This window comes from Orycteropus afer, unplaced genomic scaffold (assembly GCF_000298275.1).
Source record: "Orycteropus afer afer isolate SDZICR_OR568_19922 unplaced genomic scaffold, OryAfe1.0 scaffold00307, whole genome shotgun sequence".
In the NCBI taxonomy this organism is placed as follows: Eukaryota; Metazoa; Chordata; class Mammalia; order Tubulidentata; family Orycteropodidae; genus Orycteropus; species Orycteropus afer.
In genome coordinates, this window is record NW_006921894.1 from 3,415,696 (window position 1) to 3,439,284 (window position 23,589).

Sequence of the window (23,589 nt, forward strand, 5' to 3'; positions counted from 1 at the left end):
ATATATATATATATATATATATATATATATATCATTAACAATTTCTTTATATATAAAACCCATAATCTATTTTTAAATGTCATAGTTGTTCTGTGAAAGTAGTTACTATTACACTTACTAAATCTGGCTACCAAAGCATATTTAGAAAGCAAATTCTTTTTTAATTCTGATCTCTTTTCCATAATGTGATGATTTCCTTCTTAAACAATTAATGTGATCCTTTACAAGGTATTCTCTGAATAGCAGTGAAGATTTGGATAGTTCTGCTGTTAACTGTGTCCCAAAAACAATTTGATAATCTTGAATTAAGTACCTATTACTGTGTCTCACAAGCAATTTGATATACTTGCATGTAAGCATAGATGTAGGGACTATGTAAGCAATCCATTTAATGTATTAGGTTGCACAAGAGAAGAGACAGCACCTGCCCTACTACCAGTGATAGAATAGACCAGAACTCTGCATGCAAATATGACCAGAGAACATATTCAGGGGAAGAATGGGGATTTTGGCTATTTGGCTTGACAATTGCAAATGTAAAATTGTTTCATTAGAAAAAAGAAAATGTATTAATTTTATTGTCTGTTACTAGGTAATTTTTTGATAATCAGTCCCTAGTTTTGTTATTAATTGAAATTATTGATTAGTTCCTAAATCTTCAATGCACCACTTATCTTTCAGCTTTTCTTACTGTGGTGGTTTGCATGTTGCTCTAATACTGGAATCTATGTCACCAGTATTTCAGATACCAGAAGGTTCACCCATGGTAGACAGATGTCAGTGAAGCTTCTAGATTAAGACAGTCTAAGAAGAAGGAAGTGGCAGCCTACTTCTGAAAGAATTGACCACTGAATACCTTATAAATAGCATGAAACATTGTCTGATATATTGCCAGAAGATGAGCTTCTCAGGTCAAAAAAAAAAACAAAAAACAAAAAAAAACCAACCAAACACACTGCTGTGGAGTCGGGTCCGACTCATAGTGATACCTCCTTGGGTTTCTGAGGTGGTATCACTACGGAAGTAAATTGCCCAACCTTCCTCCCAAGGAGTGGCTGGTGGGTTTGAACCACCAGCCTTCTGGTTAGCAGTTAGATGCCTTAGGCACTATACCACCAGAGTAGTAGTTGTTGTTGTTAGCTGTTGCTGTTGAGTCAGCTGCAATTCATAACAACCTTGTGCACAGTAGAAAGAAACACTGCTCAGTCCTGTGCCATCGTCACAGGACTACATCTGAGCCCTTCGTTACTTCTGCTTTATCAGTCCATCTCATTGAGGGCCTACCCCTTTTTTGCTGACCTTCCACTTTACCAACCTTAATATCCTTCTCCAGAGAATGGTCCCTTTTGACAACATGATCAAAGCAGGTGAGATGAAGTCTGACCATTCTGTCTTCTAAGGAGCATTCTGGCTGCACTTCCTCCAGGACAGATTTGTTTGTTCTTCTGGCAATCCATGGTACTTTTAGTATTCTTTACTGACACCACAATTCAAAAGTATCAACTCTTCTTAGGTCTTCCTTATTCATTGTCCAGCTTTCACATGCATACAAGGCTATTGAAAAATACCATGGCTTGAGTAAGGTGTACTTTAGTCTTCAAAGAGATATCTTTGCTCTTCAGCACTTAAAGGCTTTTGCAGCAGATTTGCCCAGTGCAATATGTCATCTGATACCTTGACTGCTTCTGTTGGTGTTGATTGTGGAACTAAATAATATGAAATCTTTGACAACTCAGTCTTTTCTCCATTTATCATGATGCTGCTTATTGGTCTAGTTGTAAGGATTTTTGTTTTCTTCATGTTGAGGTGTAATGCATACTGCAGACTGTTATTCATTAATCTTCATCAGTATGTGCTTCAAGTCCACTTTACTTTCAGCAGGCAAAGTTGTATCATCTGCATATTGCAGGTTATTAACAAGCGTTCCTCCAATACTGATGCCATGTTCTTCTTCATATAGTCCAGCTTCTCAGATTATTTGCTCAGCATACAGTTTGAATAAGTATAGTGAAAGGCTACAACCCTTCTTGATTTTAAACCATGCAGTGTCCCCTAGTTCTGTTCAAACAGCAGCCTCCTTGTCTATGTACAGGTTCCTCATCAGCATGATTAAGTGCTCTGGAATTACCATTTTTCTCTATGTTATCCATAGTTTGTTATGATCCACACAGTCGAATGCTTTTGCATAGTCAGTTAACACACATGAACATCTTTCTGGTATTCTTTGCTTTCAGCCAAGATCCATCTGATGTCATCAGTGGTATCCCTTGTTCTAGGTTTTCTGCTGAACCCAGCTTGCATTTCTGGAAATTCCCTGTCAATATACTGCTGCAACTATTTTTGAATTATTTTTAGCAAAATTTTACTTATATGTAACACTAATGATATTGTTGAGGAGCTCTGGTAGCATGGTGCCTATGGCACTTGACTGCTAACCAGAAGGCTGGCAGTTCAAACCCAGCAACCACTACTCGGAAGGAAAGTTGGGCAATCTACTTCTGCAGTGATACTGCCTCAAAAACCCAAGGAGGGGTCGCTATTAGTTGGATCTGACTCAATGGCACATAACAACAACAATGATATTGTTGCATAATTTCCACATTCTGTGGATTCACCTTTCTTTTGATTGAGTACCTCATCCAGTCAGTTGGCCAGGTAGCTGTCCTCCAAATTTCTTGGCATAGATGATTAAGTGCCTCAACTGCAGCATCTGTTTTCTGTAACCTGTCAATGGGTATTCCGTCAATTGCTGGAACCTTGTTTTTTTGCAAATTCCTTTAGTACACCTTCGACGACTTCTTGATCATATGCCATCTTCTGTAATAGTTGTTTTTGGTACAGTGACTCTGTGTATTCCTTCCGTCTTCATTGTATGTTCCCTGCATCATTCAATATTTTGCCTGTAGAACCTTTCAATATTGCAACTTGAGACTTGAAATTTTTCTTCAGTTCTTTCAGCTTGAGAATGCCAAGCATGTTCTTCTGTTTTGGTTTTCTAACTCTAGGTCTTTGCACATTTCATTATAATTGACTATGTCTTCTCAAATTGCTCTTTGAAATCTTCTGTTCATCCATTACATTGATTATATTATACATTACATTATATTTCTTCCATTTGCTTTAGCTACTGTCTGTTCAAGAGCAAGTTTCAGAGTCTCTTCTGACGTCCATTTTGGTCTTTTCTTCCTTTCCTGTCTCTTTAGGAGCCTCGAAGCAGAGTCAGCCTTAATGATGTGAATGGAATAAAGCTTTTGGGACCTCCATTTACTAATGTGGCACAACCCAAACTGAGAAGAAATGCCTGCAAACATTCTTTAATAATAAGAATGTGGAATATATGAAGTATGAATCTAGGAAAATTAGAAGTTGACAAAAATGAAATGGAACACATAAAAATTAATATCCTAGGCATTAGTGAACTGAAATGGACTAGTATCGGCCGTTTTGAATTAGACAGCCCTGTGGTCTGCTATGCTGGGAATGGCAAATTGAAGAGGAATGGCATCATCACATTTATCATCAAAAAGAAAATTTCAAGATCAGTGATAGGATAATATCCATATATCTAAAAGGTAGACCATTTAATACTACTATTATTCAAATTTATGCACCAACCACTAAAGCCAAAGATGAAGAAATTGAAGATGCTTATCAACTTTGTCATTTCACCTACTTTGGTCATGTTGCCAGAAGGGGCCATTCCCTGGAGAATATCATGCTTGGTAAAATGGAGGGTCAGCGTAAAAAGGGATGGCCCTTGAGATGGACTTACACAGTGGCTGCAACAATGGGCTCAGGTATAGCAAGGATTGTGAAGCTGGTACAGGACTGGCCAGTGTTTCGTTCTGTTGTATGTAGGGTTGCTATCAGTCAAAACCAACTTGAAAGCATCTCACAACAACGTAATTTAAAATATTTATTTTAACATCAGTTCTTTATAAAATCCCTTTTATGTTTGGTGAATTATATTCTTGTACTCTTTATTCATGGGACCTCTGTAGTCATGTAGCCTTTACTAAGATTTTCTTTGTTGTTAGTTGTTGTTTTTAGGTGCCTTCAAGACACCTCAGGTTCATAGTGACCATATGTACAGCAGAATGAAACACTGCAGTCCTGTGCCATCTCTACAATCCTTTGCTTTACTTGAGCCCATCATTGTAGCCACTGTGTCAATCCATCTTGTTGAGGGCCTTCCCCTTTTTCGTGTACCCTCCACTTTACAAACCATGATATCCTTCTCCAGGGAATGGTCCCTTCTGACAACATGACCATAGTAGGTGAAACGAAGTCTGGCCATTCTTATTTCCAAGGAGCGTTCCAGCTGCACTTCTTCGAGGACAGATTTGTTAGTTCTTTTAGCAGCCCATGGTATTTTCAGGAGCTCTGCTGGCCTACTGCCTAAAGCATGTGACTGTTAACTAGAAGGCTGGCAGTTCAAACCCACCAGCCACTCCTCAGGAGGAAGGTTGGACAATCTAATTCCATAGTGATACCACCTCAGAAACCCAAGGAGTGATCACTATAAGTCGGTTCTGACTTGATGCCAGTGAGTTTGTTATTTTCTTTTTTGGTATGATACTTTCAGCATTCTTCCCAAACACCACAAAAGCATTGACTTTTCTTTGGTCTTATTTATTGTCCAGCTTTCACATGCATATGAGGAGATTGAAAATACCATGGCTTGTGTCAGGCTCACCTTGGTCTTCAAGGAGATATTTTTGCTCTTCATCACTTGAAAGAGGCTTTTTCAGCCAGTTTGCCTGGTGCCGTACATTGTCTAACATCTTGACTATTGCTTCCATTGGTGTTGATTGTAGAGCCAAGTAATATGAAGTCTTTGATAACTTCAGTCTTTTCTCCATTTATCATAATGCTGCTTATTGGTCCAGTTATGAGGATTTTCATTTTCTTTATATTGAGTTGTAATCCATACCGCAGTCTGTAGTCTTCCATCTTCATCAGTAAGTGCTTCAAGTCATCCTCACTTTCAGCAAGCAAAGTTGTGTCATCAGTGTGTTGCAGGTTTTTAATGAGTCTTCCTCCAATACTGATGCCATGTTCTTCTTGTTATAGTCTAGCTTCTTTGGATTACTTGCTCAGCATACAGATTGAATAAGTATGGTGAAAGGATACAATTCTGATGCACTCCCTTCTTGATTTAAACCATGCAGTGTCCCTTTGTTCTGTTTGAACAAAAGCCTTCTGTTCTATGTAAACGTTCCTCATGAGTACAATTAAGTGTTGCAGAATTCCCATTCTTCTCAATGTTATCCACAATTTGGTATGATTCACATAATCGAATGTTTTTGTGTAGTCAGTAAAACACAAGTAAACATCCTTCTGGTATTCTTTGCTTTCAGCCAAGGTCCATCTGACATCAGCAATGATATCCCTCATTTCATGTTCTCTTTTGAATCCAGCTTGCATTTCCAGAAGTTCTCTGTGAATATATTGCTGCAGCCATTTTTGAATTATCTTCAGTAAGATTTTACTTGCATGCAATATTAATGATATTGTTTGATAATTTCCACATTCTGTGGGATCACCTTTCTTTGGAATGGATGCAAATATGGATCTCTTCCAGTCAGTTAGCCAGGTAGCTGTCTTCTAAATCTCTTGGCATAGCCAAGTGAATGCCTCCAGCATAGCATCCATTTGTTGAAACATCTGAATAGTTATTCCTCCAATTTCTGGAGCCTTGTTTTTTGCCACCTCCTTCAGTGTAGCTTTGACTTCTTCCTTTAATACCATTGTTTGTTGATCACATGCTCCCTCCTGAATTTGATGAACATGGGCAAGTTCTTTTTGGTACAGTGATTCTGTATATTTCTTCCATCTTTTGGTGTTTCCTGCATGATTCAACATATTGCCCATAGCATCTTTCTTTATTGCAACTTGAGGCTTAAATTTTTTTCTTCAGTTCTTTCAGCTTGAGAAATGCTGAGCATGTTCTTCCCATTTGGTTTTCTAACTCTAGGTCTTTGCCCATTTCATTATAATAATTGACTTCTCAACCTGCTCTTTGAAATCTTCTGTTCAGCTCTTTTATCTTATTTTCACTACTCTATACTCAAGGGCAAGTTTCAGAGTTTCTTCTGACATCCATTTTGGTCTTTTCTTCCTTTCCTGTCTTTTTAATGACCTTTTGCTTTCCTCATTGATGATGTTCCTGATACCCACAGTTCCTCTGGTTTTCGGTCATTGGTGTTCAGTGCATCAAATCTATTCTTTATATGGTCTCTAAATTCAGGAGGGATATATTGATGGTCATATTGTGGCTCTCATGGACTTTTTTTAATTGTCTTCAACTTCACCTTGAACTTGCATATGAGCAGTTCATGGTCTATTCCACAATCAGCTCCTGGCCTTGTTTTGGCTGAAGATATTTAGCTTTTCCATTGCTTCTTGCCACAGATGTTGTCTGTACTCTATCTAGTACAGTCCACATGTGTAGCCGCTGTTTCTGTTGTCAAAAAAAAAAAGTATTTCCAGTGAATAAGTTGATGGTCTTGCAAAGTTCTATCATGTGATCTCCAGTGTTATTTCTATCACCAAGACCAAATGTTCCAACTACCATTGATTCTTCTTTGTTTCCAACTTTTGCCTTCCAATCAACTAATAATCAGCACATCTTGATTGCATGTTCGATCAATTTCAAACTGCAGAGGTCAGTAAAAATCTTCTATTTCCTCATCTTTGGCTTTGGTGCTGGGTACATAAATTTGAATAATAGTAGTATTAACTGACCTTCCTTGTAGGTGTATGGATGTTATCCTATCAATGACAGAATTGTGCTTCAGGTTAGATATTGAAACATTCTTTGTCAGTATAAATGCCACTCCATTCCTCTTCACTTTGTCATCATTCCCAGCATAGTAGATCAAATGATCTACTATGATTCAGAATGGCCCATACCGGTCCATTTCAGCTCACTAATGCCTAGGTTATCAATCTTTATGCATGTTCCATTTCATTTTTGACAACTTCCAGTTTTCCTAGATTCATACTTCATACATTCCATGTTTTGGTTATTAATGGATGTTTGTGGCTGTTTCTTCTTGTTTTGAGCTGTGCCACATCAGTAAATGGAAGTCCTGAAAGGTCGACTTTATCCATATCATTAGGGTTGGTTTTACTCTGATGAGGCAGTTCTTTCCCAGTGGTATTCTGAATGCCTTCTGGCCTGAGGCGCTCATCTTCCAGTACTATATTGGACAGTGTTTCAGGGCTATTCATAAAGTTTTCCAGTAATATATCAGGCAGTGTTTCACTGCTATTCCCTGTCCAGTTCTTTCTGAGAAGTGGATGGCCTCTTCCTTCTTCTGAGTCTATCTCAGTCTGGAATCTCTGCTAAAACCTGTCTACCATGGCAACCCTGCTGGCATTTGAAACACTGGTGGCACAGCCTCCAGCCTCATACCAACATGCAAGCCACCACAGTACTACAAACTGACAGACAAGTTCATCTCCTTTAGCTGTTCCAGAACTCTGCCCACTTCCTGGCCTTCCCCTACCTGTTCTGGCCATCTGCCCTCACACCCCCTTCCTGCCTTGGTGGGTGTTCTCTCCCTCATTACCTATATCTGGCTATCTGGCCTGGCTTCTAGCTTCCTGAGTAGGTGACAGCTCTCTCCCCCCCCTTACCTATATCTGGCCGTCTGCCCTGGCATCCTGCTTCCTGCCTGGGTTTGGGCTTTCTTCCCCTTATGTGTATCCAGCCATCTGCCCTGGCTTGCTGCTTCCTGCTTGGGTGGGAGCTCTCTTTACTCCTTTTTAAATGGGAGTTGGATGAAGGAGGCGGCAAGGGTGGCAGGAACAACTAGATATGCTAAGATTGTTTCTGTTAATTCCGTGCAGAAAATACTATTTATGTGATTAAATTTTTCTCTTATTCGTTGAAGTAGCTTTTCTTCGCTTTTGTATCAGTCTTGTTTTGGCAAAATGTATACAGATAACCATTTCAAATTCATACCCAGTTAAATTTCCTATTAACTTATTTTATGCTATTTTATATTTTTTGTAAATTTGAGCTAGATTTCACAGGAAAATAATTCTATGTTTTAGATTTTCAGGATGTTATAAGTCAAAATAGAATCAATGGGAGTGGGTTTGGGATTTTGGTTTTTAATGCACCTCTTAAAACACAGATTTAATATTTTTAATTGGTAAACTATCTATTATCATTCAACATTTACATTATTACTATATTTAAGTAAGTATAGGTCAAAAATAAAATTCTTTATTTTAAAATCTAGTGATAGAAAATCCTGTAAAGGAGAAATTTGTAATACAATAATAATAGTCATGAACGAATGAACAGTAAAAATAATTGAGCATTATGAAACATGTTCATGTTGTTGAACAAGAATTTTACATTATAAAACATATGTCTTAGTTATCTATTGCTGCTATAACAGAAATACCACAATGGATGGCCTTCACAAATAGAAATGTATTTTCTCATAATTTAAGAGGCTAGAAGTTCAAATTCAAGGTGGTAGCTCTAGGGGAAAGCTTTCTCTCTGTGTTTGCTCTGGAGGCAGGTCCTTGCCTCCTTTCAGCATCTGTAGGCCCAGTGTTCCTTGGAGATAACCTTGTGTCTTGGCATCAATCTTCCTCTGTGTCTAGGAAGTTCCAGCACAGGAACCCTGGATCTAAAGGATACATTCCTCTTTCTTGGTGGTACTCGGGTCCCTCTTCTCTGCTGTCTCCTCTCTCCTTTTATCTCTTGTAAGATAAAGTTGATGCAAGTAACACTGCAGGGAAACTCCCCCATATATCGGGTTAGGGCTGTGACCTGAGTAAGGGGGTTGCATCCTAACCTAATCCTCTTACACCTGTGATTTTCATAAGGACAAGGACCATATTTATATTGCCAACACCTATCATAGAATCAGGGATCTAAGACAGTGTCCCTTATAATCTCTTGAGATATGTTGCCCTTGCTGCTTCTCAGCTTAGGGTAACACTAGGGTCTCCATCATGGAGGTGTCTGTTTGTTTGTTTAGCCTAATATGTATCTCATTACAGTGCTACAGTTGGGTTCTCTTAAATATGTTTCCATTAAAGAAGAAGTAGAGGCAGCAGAACCAGCCTTTAGCTACCTGTAGCAAATCACTAGCAGTTAGGGAAGGCATCAGAGATCTCCATAACTTCTAGCCCCTCTGGCCTATAACTTTCCTTGCATATTCATCTGGTATCTGAAGTAGACAACGTCAGGTCTTGAGAATCTGAGGGGTAAAAAGCTAAGTTTCAGTGCAACTTGATTTTTTAGCTTTGGTTGTTTTTTTTTAAAAAAAAAAAATGAGAAAAAGAAGGTTTATTGTTGCTTTTAGCCCCTCAGGTTTATAAAGCAGTTTAGTGACATTAGTTACATTCTTCACAAAGTGTGAAGAATGCATTATATATGTTGTTGTTCCATTTTCATTAACCTAGTTTCCCTGCACCCATACATTCTCATCTGTTTTTTAAAGTAATTATTGACTGTTTTGTCTCACATTGGTGACTTTTGAATCACAGTACTTGTTGGTGATATTCATTATTTTTTGAGCCAATTTGTTATTTATCTACAAAGTGACCTCAGGTATTAGTTTTGGCTCAAGATTTGAAGAGTATCTAAGGACAGTAGTCTTAGAGAGTCCTCCAGTCTCCACAACAGTAGGTCTGGGTTTTTGTTTTTGTTTTTAGTAAGTTGAGATTCTGTACTACATTTTTCTCCCATTCTGTTAACATCCATCTATTTTGGCCCTAATCAGAATGGTCAGTACTGGTAGCCAGCCACCCTCTAGTTCTTCTGGTCTCAGAGTAGATGAGGCCATGGCTCATGTAAATTATTTGTTTTGTAGACTATTTCTCTTTAAGTTTTTGGCTTCCTTCTTTCTCTGTTGCTCCAGATGAGAAAAGACCAATAGTTGTATTTTAGATGGCCACTTGCAAACTTTTAAGACCCCAGATACTACTCACCAAACTAGGATGTAGAACATAACTTTATAAACTCTATTATGCCTCTTGACTGAGATGCCCCAAAAGACAATGGTCTTAATCCTTCAAACCCAGGAATACAATCCTGCAAGGTATTTTCTTTGTTCTAAGAAGTATCCATAACTGTGGTTCTATGTGCTTTATTATATATATGAAAATATGTGCATATAGTCACATAGATGTATATGTGCATACACCTACCACTCATTTCCGTCAAGTTGGTTTCACTCATAGTGATCCCTCCTTGGATTTCTGAGGCGGTATCTCTACAGAAGTAGATTACCCAGTCTTCCTTCCGAGGAGTGGCTGGCAGGTTTGAACAGCAGCCTTCTGGTTAGCAGTGAAATGCCTTAGGCACTACACCACTTACATGAATACACCTATACATATGTATATAAGCATATACCTATATATATACATATATACCCACACGTACATATTTTGGTGTTTTTGTTGTTTTCAAATTATATATACCATAGCAATCGCCAACAGGTCCTTTTTTCTTCTGTGCTTTTTAGTGATATTGTTTACCTTCATTAGGCTTTACACACTTTACCCTCATTTGGTGTTACCTTTCCCATCACCAAAATATGACAGATGTCTACTGTTTAGAAAGTGAATTCCCCTTCCCTCCTCTATCCCTGGTAACCAGTAATGAACATTAATTTCTGTGTATTGTTCTTGTCATTGCATAAAATTGCAATGATTTTGTTTGTATGTGTGTGTCATTGACTTATATCACTCAACATAATGTCCTCCAGGTTTATCCATGTTCCAGAATGTTTTAGGAACTCATTTTTCTTTATTGCTGAGTAATATTCCATTGTATGTACATACCATGATTTCCTTATCCATTCATCCATTGATAAGCTGTTTCCATCTTTTTACTATATAGGAAATAGTGCTGCAATGAACATGTGTGTATATGTCTGTTCATGTCACTTCAGTTAATCCCTAGGGTATATACCTAAGAGTGAATTTTAGTAACTTTTTAAAAGATTTTTACCCTTAGGATAATTTTCATATTTGGGAGGAAAAACCCAAATCTCTCTGCAGCAGCTCCACTTTCAGACAATTTGCCTCTTAATAATTTAGGACAAATGCAGTCCTTAACTACCTGCCATGAGGAGAGGCAATTACTCAACAATAGGACAAAGTGAAAAGCAGGAGCAGTGATTTGAGTATTGATACCCAAGGAGACTGGGAGATTTTGTCCACCAAAGACCATCTCCCTGAGATGAGAAAATGGTAGAGTGTTTAGAGAGAATTGGTGGGCTGTGGGGATGGGGGTGGTGAGGATTGAGGAATGCTGATATTTTGTTTTTGTTATCAGATAAGTTGTCTCTGCTTTGTGATTTTTCTGTCATTGTTCTGGTCAGTGGTATAAAACTGGCCTTGGTCAAGAGAAACTGTATTACAAGCCTCTCAAACCTGCTTGGGAAGATTAACTTTATTAGGAGGAGAGAATGTCAGAGTGGATATACTCAGGCCTGCAAAAAAGAATAAGGCCTGAAACTCTGTAAGGAGGGAAAGAAAAGCAATGTTAAAATTTGCTTAAGAAGGCTGTTCCCTTAGGCTGTTTTATTCTTTGGGAGAGGGGGGTGGCTGTAACATTAATGGACCTGTACTTGTAACCCCCAGGTTCCCCTCATTTTTGTTCATGTTAGCACTTTCAGAAAAAAAAAAAAAAAAAAAAAAACACTGCAATTGAGTTGATTCCGACTCATAATGACCCCCATTGTGTTTCCAATGCAGTAGATCTTTACAGAAATAGATCGACCCATCTTCCTTCTGTGGAGCAGCTGGTAGGTTTAAACCACCAATCTTCTGGTTAGCAGTCAAATGCCTTAGGCACTATGCCACCAGACCACAAAAATAAATCTTGAGACATGAGATCAGGATGTGAAGGTGTCTTGAAATCTAAATGTGGGGAAACAATGAAGAAAGGAGAGATTTTGATGAAGACTGGAGAGGATGTTGTGGTAGTTCAGTTTGTGTGTCAACTTGGCTGGGCCTGGTTGAGTGGCTGGGCAGCTGGTGGTAGTTAATTCCCCATGATGAGACTGGCAGTCAGCTTCATGGGGGGATCTACCACAAGCAGCTGAGTAGCTGCCTTTGGGATATGGTCTGCTTACTGTATATAAGGAGAAGCTTTGTGAATGGTCTTCAGCCTATGGCACGCTTGGATCCTGCATGTAGCCGTGTCATTGCTCAGCAGCCTGCTATGCTCTGCTGACCTTGGGACTTACAGTGGACTTAAGTTAATGGCCTATTGTGTGGTTTGGTAACATCTGGACTGTGCCTTTTTTACTTGCAACCTTGGGGCTTCTCAGCCTCAGCAGCCAGCAGCTGTCTGAGTAAAGAAATGCCTCTAGCACCAGTGGGCCGGGAGCAGGAGGCAGAGCTGGACCCCAAGGTTGAGGAGCTTTCACCCAGCCCCTAGAGCCTGGCACTTTGAACTTGGACTTAAAGCCTCCAAATTTTAAGAATAAACTCCTGTTTGTTACAGCCATCCCATTTGTGGTATATTTTTGTCAGAGCGGCACTAGGTAACCAGAACAGATGTTAATAGTCCTATTTACATATCTCAAATGTTGGTGAGTAAAAAGGCACTGAATTTCAGTAGAACCAGTTTCTATTGGCAGAATTAATTCATTCATATACTGTTTAATGTGTCTCCTATACGCAGGTGCTACTACTATTAATAATATCTGACATTTATTTTGGCTAGATACTGTTCTAAGTATGTATTAACTCATTTAGCCCTCACCAGAAGCTGTGTGTTGAGTGCTATTATTATTCCCACTTCATTAGGATATAATGATGGATAAGTCAAATATGGTTTCTGTCCTCAAAATAGGTACTATTGGCTAGGAATTACAGTCTAGAGCAGTCTAGAGCCCTTCTTATGCACAATGTTGAGAGCTGTGCAAGCACATAAGAGCAATGAACTCAGTCCTGGGGACCAAGTACAACTGCCCATAAGTAGCTTAAAGCTGACACTTGAATGTTGAGGCAAAACGGTAGACCAAAGTATGTTCCAGGCAGGGCTTCCTGGAACCTTCCCGCTGATTCATTCTGGTTCTCTTCACACACACACTCTTACACACACTACTGAGAATTTGCAGTTCCACCCCCAGAAAAACTGAATCAGAATCTACAGTTTAATAAGATCACCAGGTGATTCTTACGTATACATATATGATCTATAAGAATCTCCTGGGTATCTTAGGGAGATAAATGAATCATGAGACAGCAGAAAGGATAGCATTTACATAGAGGGAAAGCTGGACAAACAGAAATGCATAGGTAAGAAGGACACAGGGAAGTGGGGGTAGTGAAAGGGAGGAGATGAGAAGAGTCCTTTTTATTGTTGGAGTTCTAATCGGGGCTGTGGAACCAAATGTGCATTAATTGTTGAGAGTAAAATGAATCTGTTTTGTAAATTTGCACTCAAATCACAGTGAAAAATTTTGGGAAAAAAAAAAAGAATCTCCTGGGAACCTTGTTAAAATTTGATTCTGATTCATTGTATCTGAAGTGGAAATACAAATTCTCAGTGGGAGGGAGACTGAACCAGAATGAACCAGTTTGAAGCCCTGGTTCTAGGCATAGGAAATAATAGCCCAGGAGACAAGAAAGAGCAAAGTAAAAGATTAGTGGGAATATAGTAAAGGAAGGAAGAGGTAAGATTGCCCAACAGTGGACAGTGTAACCACCATCTTATGAAGAGAATGTTATACAGGGAAATTAAATATCTAATGAAGAGAATGGATCTGAAGATTTTCTAGTTTTGTGACTACTCGTGCTGTGAATGTTTTCTTCAGGCATCAAATAAATCCACTCCATATGTGTTCAATATTCTGCCTAAGGCTGCCATACTGCATTCATTCATTCATTTGTCCAACATTTTTTGAACACCTTTCAGTTTCAAGTAGTAGGTGAAGCTCTGAGCACATTAAGAACAATAATATTGATTTCAATGACCTCACACTCTGAAACGCTCCACAGTGCAAGGACTTATGACAGAGAAAATGAGCTTGTATCCCAGTGAAAAAATTTGCATAAAATTTATTGGTGTTTCCTTTCTGTTGCTATTTATAAGTAGATGTGGAATAGTTCAGTTATTTGTTGTTAGGTGCCATCAAGTAATCTCTGACTCATAGCACCCCTGTTCACAGCAGGACGAAACACTGCCTGCTCCTGTGCCAGCCTCATGATCCTTGCTGTACCTGAGCCCATCGTTGCAGCCACTGTGTCAGTCCATCTCATTGTGGACCTTCCTCTCTCTCCTTGACCCTCCACTTTACCAAGCATAATATCCTTCTCCAGAGAGTAATTCCTTCTGACATCGTGACCAAAGTAGGTGAGATGAAGTCTGACCATTCTCGCTTCCAGGGAGCATTCCAGCTGCACTTCCTCCAGGATAGATTTATTAGTCCTTTCAGCAGACCACAGTGCTCTTCAGCATTCTTCTCTAACACCACAACTCAAAAGCATCAACTCTTCTTTGGTCTTCCTTATTCCTTGTCCAGCTCGGACATGCACAAGAGGCAATTGAAAATACCATGGCTTGGGTTAAGATCACCTTAGTCTTCAAGGAGACATCTTTGCTTTTCATCATTTGAAAGAGGTCTTTTAAAGCATATTTGCCCAATGCAATATGTCCTCTGATGTCTTGACTGCTGCTTCCATTGATGTTGATTGTAGAACCAAGTAGTATGATAGCCCTTGACAACTTCAATCTTTTCCCCATTTACTGTGAAGCTGTTTCTTGGTCCAGTGTGAGGATTTTTGTTTTCTTTATATTGAGATATAATCCATACTGCAGACTTTAATCTTCAGTCTTCATCACTAAGTGCTTCAAGTCATCCTCACTTTTTGCAAGCAAAGTGTCATCTGTGTATCACAGATTGTTCATGAGTCTTCCTCCACTCCTCATGCATTGTTCTTCTTCTTATAATCCGGCTTCTCAGATTATTTGCTCAGTAAAAAAGTTGAATAAGTATGGTGAAAGGATCCAACCTCGACACATTCCTTTCTTGATTTTGAACCATAATATCCCATTGTTTTGTTTAAACGACAGCCTCCTGATCTAGGTGCAGGTTCCTCGTGAATACAATCAAGTGTTCTGGAGTTCCCATTTTTCTCAATGTTACCCATAATTTGTTATGATCCACATGGTCAAATGTTTTCACATTGTCAATAAAACATAAGTAAACATCTTCCTGGTATTCTTTGCTTGAAGCTAAGATCTATCTGACATCAGCAATATCATTCCACATCCTCTTCTGATTCCAGCTTGCATTTCTGGAAGCTCTCTGTCAATACACTGCTGCAACCATTTTTGAATTATCTTCAGTAAGATTTTATTTGCATGTGATATTAATGACATTGTTTGATAATTTTCATATTCTGTGGGATCACCTTTCTTTGGAATAGGTACAAATATGGATACCAGTCATTTGGCCAGGTAGCTGTCTTCCAAATCTTTTGGCATAGCCCAGTGAGTGCCTTCAGTGGGGCATCCATTTGTTGAAACATCTCAATGGGTATTCCATCAATTCCTGAAGCATTTTTTCTGTACCAGTTCCTTCAGTGCATATTCAACTTCTTCCTTCTATACCATTGGTTCTTGATCATATGCCACTTCTGAAATGATGAACATTGACCAGTTCTTTTTGATACAGTGACTCTGTGTATTCCTTCCATCCTCTTTTGATGTTTCCTGCATCATTCAATATTTTGCTCATAGAATCTTTGAATATTGCAACTCAAGGTTTGAATTTTTTCTTCAGTTCTTTCAGCTTAAGAAATGCTGAGCATGTTCTCCCTTTTGGTTTTTTAACTCCAGGTCTTTGCATGTTTCATTATAGTAATTGGCTTTGTCTGCTCAAGCTGCCCTTTGAAATCTTCCATTCAGTTCTTCTGTCTTGTCATTTCTACCATTTTCTTTTGCTACTCCCTGTTCAAGAGCAAGTTTCAGAGTCTCTTCTGAAAACCATTTTGGTCTTTTCTTCCTTTTCTGTCTTTTTAAAGAAGTCTTGATATCTTCATGGATGATTTTCTTGATGTCATCCCACAATTCCTCTAGTTTTCGGTCATTGGTATTCAGTGCCTCAAATCTATTCTTTAGATGGTCTCTAAATTCAGGAAGGATATTATCAAGATCATATTTTTGGCTCTTATGGACATGTTTTAATTGTCTTCACCTTCAGCTTGAACTTGTGTATGAGCAGTTAATGGTCTACCACAATCAGCTCATGGCCTTGTTTTGGCTGAAGATATTGAGCTTCTCCATCACCTCTTGCAACAGATACGTTGTTGTTGTTGTTGTGTGCCATCGAGTTGGACCCGACTCATAGCGACCCCTCCTTGGGTTTCCGAGGCAGTATCATTACGGAAGTAGATTGCCCCATCTTCCTTCCGAGGAGTGGCTGGTGGGTTTGAACCGCCAGCCTTCTGGTTAACAGTCAAGTGCCTTAGCCACTATGCTAACAGAGCTCCCTGCCACAGATATAGCCAGTCTGATTACTGTATACTCCATCTGGTGAAGTCTACATATATTTGCAAAGAATAAGTCATTGGTCTTGCAAAATTCTATCATGTGATCTCCAGCATTATTTCTGTCACCAAAGCCATATTTTCCAACTACTGGTGATTCTTCTTTGTTTCCAAATTTGCATTCCGATAACCAGTGATAATCTACACATTTTGACTGCATGTTTGGTCAATTTCAGAATGCAGAAATTGGTAAAAAATCTTCAATTTCCTCGTCTTTGGCTTTGGTGGTTAGTGCATATATTTGAATAATAGTAGTGTTAAGTGGTCTTCCTTGTAGGCATATGGACATCATCCTATTACTGACAGCATTGTACTTCGGGACAGATCTTGAAACATTGTGATAATGAATGCCACACCATTCCTCTTCAATCTGTCATTCCCAGAGTATTAAATCAAATGGTTGTCTGATTCAAAAATGGTCAAAATCGGTCCATTTCTGTTCAGCAATGCCTAGAATGTCAATCTTTTATGCATTCCATTTCATTTTTGACAACTTTGAATTTTCCTAGATTCACAGTTTTTACCTTCCATGTTCTGATTATTAATGGATGTTTGCAGCTCTTTCTCCTCATGTTGAGTCGTGACACATTAGCAAATGGAGATCCTGAAAGCTTTACTTTATACATATCATTAAGGTCAACTCTACTCTGAGTAGGCAACTCTTCCCCAGTCGTATTTTAAGTGCTTTCCAACCTGAAGGACTCATATTTTGGCACTATATTGGACAGTGTTTCACTGCCATTCGTAAAGTTTTCATCGGCCAATTCTTTGAGAAATGGATGGCCTCTGCCATCTTCCAAGTCTGTCCTAGTCTGGAAGCTTTGCTGAAACCTGTCCACCATGGGTAGCCCCACTGTAATTTGCAACACTGGTGCATAGCCTCTAGCCTCATAGCAATACGTAAGCCACTATAGTACGACAAACTGACAGACAAGTTTGTTTCCCTTAGCTGTTCCAAACCTCTTTGCTCACTCCCTGGTCTCCCTTAAAGCTGCTCCAAACCACGCTTCCAGCTCCCCTTCCTGGCCGCCCCTCAAACCTCATCCAAAAGCCCCCAGTGCCTGGCTCTACTTCTGGGCCACCCCTTCAAGCTGATTCCAAAAGTCTCCAGCACCTGGCTCCACTTCCAGGCTACCCCTTTAAGCTCCTTCCAAAAAGCCCCTGGCACCGTTTTCTGGTCCACCCCTTCAAGCTGCTTCCAAAAGCCCCCAATGCCCGTAATAATTTAGCTTGTCTAATAAAGAATGTCTGCTTTTTGAGCATTGCATTCTTTTAAGATCTGTATATAGGATCAAACTGACAATAGCAAGTCAAAAGAATGTAAATGTAGGGTATAGTGAGTTTATGTTATAAACGAGGGAGGAACAACTCAGAAAAAGATGGTACTAATGGTTGCATGACTCAAAGAATGTAGTAAGTTTCACAGAACTGTACATGTAGAAATTGGTGAATTGATGTTTGGTTTTGCTGATATAGTCTCAACGTCAACAAAATAATTCTTTTGAAGTTTTCTACATTGACTTCTAGTCTTTTTATATTTCAATTCCTATTTCTACATAGTATCACAGTTGTTGTTGTTGTTGTTATGTGCCGTCGAGTCGGCCCCGACTCATAGCGACCCCTCCTTGGGTTTCCGAGGCAGTATCACTACGGAAGTAGGATTGCCCAACCTTCCTTCCGAGGAGTGGCTGGTGGGTTTGAACCGCCAGCCGTCTGGTTAGCAGGCAAGTGTCTTAGCCACTATGCTACCAGAGCTCCCACAGTAAACAGTTTTATTCTGATTTTAAAAATATTAGACTTTGTTATTATTTGCACAATTTATGTTGAATTTTAAGAAAGTACATGTATAAAGAGGTGTACTTTTTAATTTAAATATTATTTTATTCCATTAAAATTATAGATTATTGATGTGAGTAATATTTTGCAATAATGTTACTATGCATTATAGAGATTTTCCTCTCCTTTTTGGGTACAGTATGCCTTGGTATTTGCTTAACTGTGTGTATGTTTAAAGTATTAATTTTATTTTAAATACTAAATGTTAGAATGATGCTAATTAGGTTTTAATAGTTTCACAATGAATAACTCAATGCTGAAATATTCATCTTTGTTGTCCAATATTTTATACTGAAAAAGTAAATTGAAATTTCATGATTTTTAGTTTCATAGAGTATTTCTGAACTTGTCCTACGGAAGGAAATATTTTTTTCCTCCTTTACTTAAAAAGTGGCTACCGCTGTTTAAAAATAGCATTAATGCAGTGTCTTGATTTTCTTTATATCTTGATGACTCTCACTTATTAGTGTTTTTATTTTAAATTTCAACAGTCAAATTCTTCTACTGGTTAAATCTCTCCTTAGATTTAAAAAACTCTTGTCAAGGGAGGCTGACTTTTGTATGCTCAGATTAGAGACAACATATCTTTGTTTTTGTTGATAATTGCCATAGGATCAGCTTCTATTTTCCCTCTTATTTTAACTTTTTATGATGATTTGGCTGACATTTTACAAAACAGATTCATTTTACTTTCAACAGTTCATATATATTTTGTTTCCTGACATTGATTACCATCCCCTCAATGTAACAACTCTCTTCCCACTTCTACTTTGCAACCTTTTCCCTGTGTCCTTCTTGCCTGTACATTCCTGCCTTCCCGTGCAGATGCCACCCTTCTGATCTCACGTGGTTGATGTCCTAAGGAATATTCAGCTCCTAGCCCTGTCTTTTGTTTGGCTGAGATGTAAGCCACAGTAGTGAGTTCAGTTCTAGGCTCAAAGGGTTCACCAGTTTCCACCTAACCAGTTACACTAGTCTTTTTTTATGTTTTTGAGTTTTGTTCCACATTTTTTTCTCTAACCTGGATCTCCAGTTTTCATCTCTTTCTGAGTGTTTGGCATTGGTAGCTGGACGCCATCTATCTAGTTCTTCTGGTCTCAGGGTAGTGTTGTTGTTGTTGTTGTTTGCCGTCGAGTCGGCCCCGACTCATAGCGACCCCTCCTTGGGTTTCCGAGGCAGTATCACTACGGAAGTAGGATTGCCCAACCTTCCTTCCGAGGAGTGGCTGGTGGGCTTGAACCTCCAGCCTTCTGGTGAGCAGTCAAGTGCCTTAGGCACTATGCTACCAGAGCTCCTCAGGGTAGTGTAGGCAGAGATTTATTTGGTTCATTTGTCATTTGGACTAATTGTTTCCATGTGTCTTTGATTTTCTTCCCTCTTCTTTGCTGTGGATGAGGAAAGGCCAATAGTTGAATCTTAGATAGCTGTTCACAAGCTTTTAAGACCCCAGTCACTACTCACCAAGGTAGAATGTAGAACAACGTTTTTTTTAAACTATGTAGTACCAATTGCACTTGATGTCTTCCATGACCATGGTCTCAAGCCCATGGGCCCAGCCCAGCAACTTACTCTCTCAAGGTGCTTAGCTGTGGCTAAGAAGTATCCTACCATTGTACTGTTACCTCTAAAATGCATCCGGACATTTTTGTAACACGTGCATATATGTATATATGGATGTCATCTGCCAAACCTATATATTGTCATGGGTATATTTCCATTAGCCTGCCCATACCGGATCTTCTTGCCTGTCTACCTACATGTATCTATCCATAGATTAGTGTTTCTTATTACTGATAATGCAGTATGTGTGTGTAACTTTGTTACCTGTACCTCTTGGGTACCTCTTCTTGTCTTCTCTTTCTTTAGTGATACTATGCTGAACACGCGCTTTTATTGTATTTCCTTTCCCTTCACCAAAATCAACATGTCTCTTATCTAACCAGCAGTGTTGCCTCCCCTCCCCTCCTATCCTTGGACAAAAGAAAGATAAATTCCTTCCCTGTGTAAACCTTTTCTTGACTTTTTACAGTAATGGAATTATACAATATTTGTCCTTCTGTGATTGATGTATTTCACTCAGCATAATGTCCTCCAAGTTCATCTACATTATGAAGTGATTTGCAGACTCTTCATTATTCTTTAATGTTGCATAGTACTCTGTTGTGTATATGTACCATAGTTTGGTTATCCATTCATCTGTTGATGGACATTTAGATTGTTCCCATCTCTTTGCTATTGTGAATAGTGCTGCAGTGAACCTGGGTGTGCATATATCTATTCATGTCCTGGATCGCACCTTTGTAGGTATATTCCTAGTAGTCGGAGTGCTGGATCAAATGGTATTTCTGTTTCCAACTTTTTAAGGAGTTGCCATACCATTTTCCACAGTGGTTGAACCATTTTACAGCCCCACTAGTGGTGTATAAGAGTCCCAGTCTCTCTATACCCTCACCAGCATTTGTTATTTTCTGTCTTGTTGAACTTTGCTGTTACTACTGTGTGAGATGGTATTTCATTGTTGTTTTGATTTGCATCTCTTTAATGGCTAATGATCTTCATCATTTCTTCATGTGTTTGTTGGCTGCCTGTGTATCTTCTTTAGTGTAGTCTCTCTTCATGTCCTTTACCCAGTTTTTAATTGGCTTATTTGCTTTTTTGATGTTGAGGTGTTGAAGTTTTATATAAATTTTAGAGGTAAGTCCCTTGTCAGATATGTCATTGCCATGTATTTTTTTTCCAATCTATAGGTTGTCTTTTTACTCTTTTAGAGAAGTATTTTGATGCACATAAGAATTTAATTTTCAGAAGGTCCCAGTCATCTAGTTTATTTTCTGTTTGCCCATATTGTATTATGCTTGATAGTCTATTTATGCAATAAATTGGGGCCTCTGAGTTTGCGCCTATTTTATCTTTGATTAACTTTATACTTTTGTGTTTTATATTTAGGTCTTTGATACATTTTGAGTTAGTTTTTGTATATGGTGTGAGGTATGGATCTTGTTTCTAGTTTTGCCAGCACCATTTGTTAAAGAGACTATTTCTTCCCTCATTGAATGTGTTCCAGCCCTTTGTCAAAGATCAGCTTTCCATGGATGGATGGCTCTATTTCTGGGTTCTCAATTCTGTTCCACTTGTTTATATGTCTGTTATTGTACCAATACCAGACTGTTTTGACTATGATGGCTATGTAATATGTCTTGAGATTGGGGTAGTTGAGACCTCCTACTTTGTTCTTCTTCAGTAATGCTATGTTTTGCTTATCAGAGAGCTCTATCCTTTCATTATAAAATTAGTTATTTGTTCTTTCATGTCTTTAAAGAGTAGAATGCCAATGGAATCTGGATCAGATTTGTGTTGAATGTGTAGAATGCTTTCTGTAGTATTGACATTTTCACAATGTGCAGTCATCCTATCCATGAGAATGGCATGTTCTTCCATTTATGTTGGTCTATTATAGTTTGTTCTTGTAGTGTTTCATAGTTTTCTTTGTGTATGCCCTTTCTGTTCTTGGTAAGAGTTATTCCTAAGTATTTTATCTCTTTGCAAGCTATTGTGAATAATATTATTTTCCTTATTTCTTTTCCAAAGATCTCTTTAGTGATGTGGAAGAGTCCATCTGATTTTTGTATGTTGATTTTGTATCTTGCCACTTTATTGACTCTTTCAATTAGTTCTGTTAGTTTTCTTGCTGAGTTTCTTGCTTTTTCTGTGTATAGGATCATGTAATCTGCAGATAGAGATAGTTTTACTTTTTCTTTCTCAGTTTCTTTTAGCCTTATTGCCCTTGCTAGGACTTCCAATACAGTGTTGAATAGAAATGGTAACAGAGGGCATCCTTCTCCAGTTCCCATTCGCAAGTATGACGCTATCAGTTTCAATCCATTGAGAATGTTGGCTGTTCATTTTCAGAAGAGCAACAGTTTATTATGTTGAGAAAATTTCCGTGTAATGCAGGTTTTCATCATTTGTTTTTTTCCTCTCATTTTTCCTCATGGAAGCTGTTGTCAAGGGATTTATTTTCTAGCTGGAAAATGTGTTCTTCAGCCAGTTTGATTCTACTCTTTTTTTCTTTCCATTGTGTTCTATCTCTGTAATTTTAGTGTTCATCTTCTGGATTTCTAATTGCTGCTTTATATGATTTTTAGTTTGGTTACTTGCTTCCACTGTCTTATCTATTTTTTGTTTGAATTGATTGTTTGAATGTGTTGTCTCTAAAACATTTTCAAGTTGTTGTCTGTCTTTCTTGATTATGTGTTCATTTGTTTCACCCTGGTTTTTTGTTTTGCTTTGTTCTGTATATCTGGATGTGTGATGTAAGTGTGCTTCTTTGGTTGTTAGTTTATCAGCACTGGACACTCCCCAGCTCTCTCTGGATTGGTGGAATATCTGATGGGTATGTGGACGCAGGTCTCTGTTTGATGTAAAGAGGAGCTGAGGTTGGGATGAGCAGGTGTTGTCTGCGATCTGTGTTTGGTCCCATGGTACAGGAGCTGATGATGGTACTCATCCATTGGGTGAGATAGTCAGTGCAGTAGATATGACTGACGGTTGTAGTTGCTATTGTGAGGTGCTGTTGAATTCACATCAACTCATAGCGACTTCATGTACAGCAGAATGAAACACTGCTGGGTCCTGTATCATCCTCAAAACTCTTGCTGTACTTGATCCCACCGTGGCAGTCACTGTGTCAAACCATCTTGCTAAGGATCTTCCTCTTTTTCATTAATGCTCTGTTACCAAGCATTATATCCTTATCCAGGGAATAGTACCTTCCGACAACATGGCCAAAGTTAGTGAGACAGAGTCTGACAACTCTTGCTTCCAAGGAGCCTTCCAGCTGCATTTCTTCTAGGATAGATTTGTTCATTCTTCTGACAATCCATGGTGTTTTCAATATTCTTTGCCAGCACCACAATTCAAAGGCATCAGCTCCTGTTTGGTATTCCTTATTCTTTGTTCAGCTCTCATATGCATATGTTGTTGTTGTTGTTGTCATCAAGTGCCATCAAGTCATTTCTGACTCATAGAAACCCCATGCACAAAAGAACAAAACACTGCCCAATTCCGCGCCAGCCCCACAATCCCTGCTATGCTTGAGCCCATCATCGCAGCCACCATGTCAATCCATCTCGTTGAAGGCCTCCCCCTCTTTTGTCGACCCTCCACCCTACCAAGCATGACATCCTTCTCCAGGGATTGGTCCCTTCT

The 23,589-nt window shown here is 38.8% G+C and overlaps 1 protein-coding gene across 1 annotated transcript in view; it reads left to right on the top strand.

The window, feature by feature from the left end:
- The window catches only part of SPIRE1 (spire type actin nucleation factor 1), a 629,523-nt gene that overhangs the window by 407,731 nt on the left and 198,203 nt on the right, over positions 1-23,589 (top strand). The gene's annotated exons all lie outside the window — the stretch shown is intronic.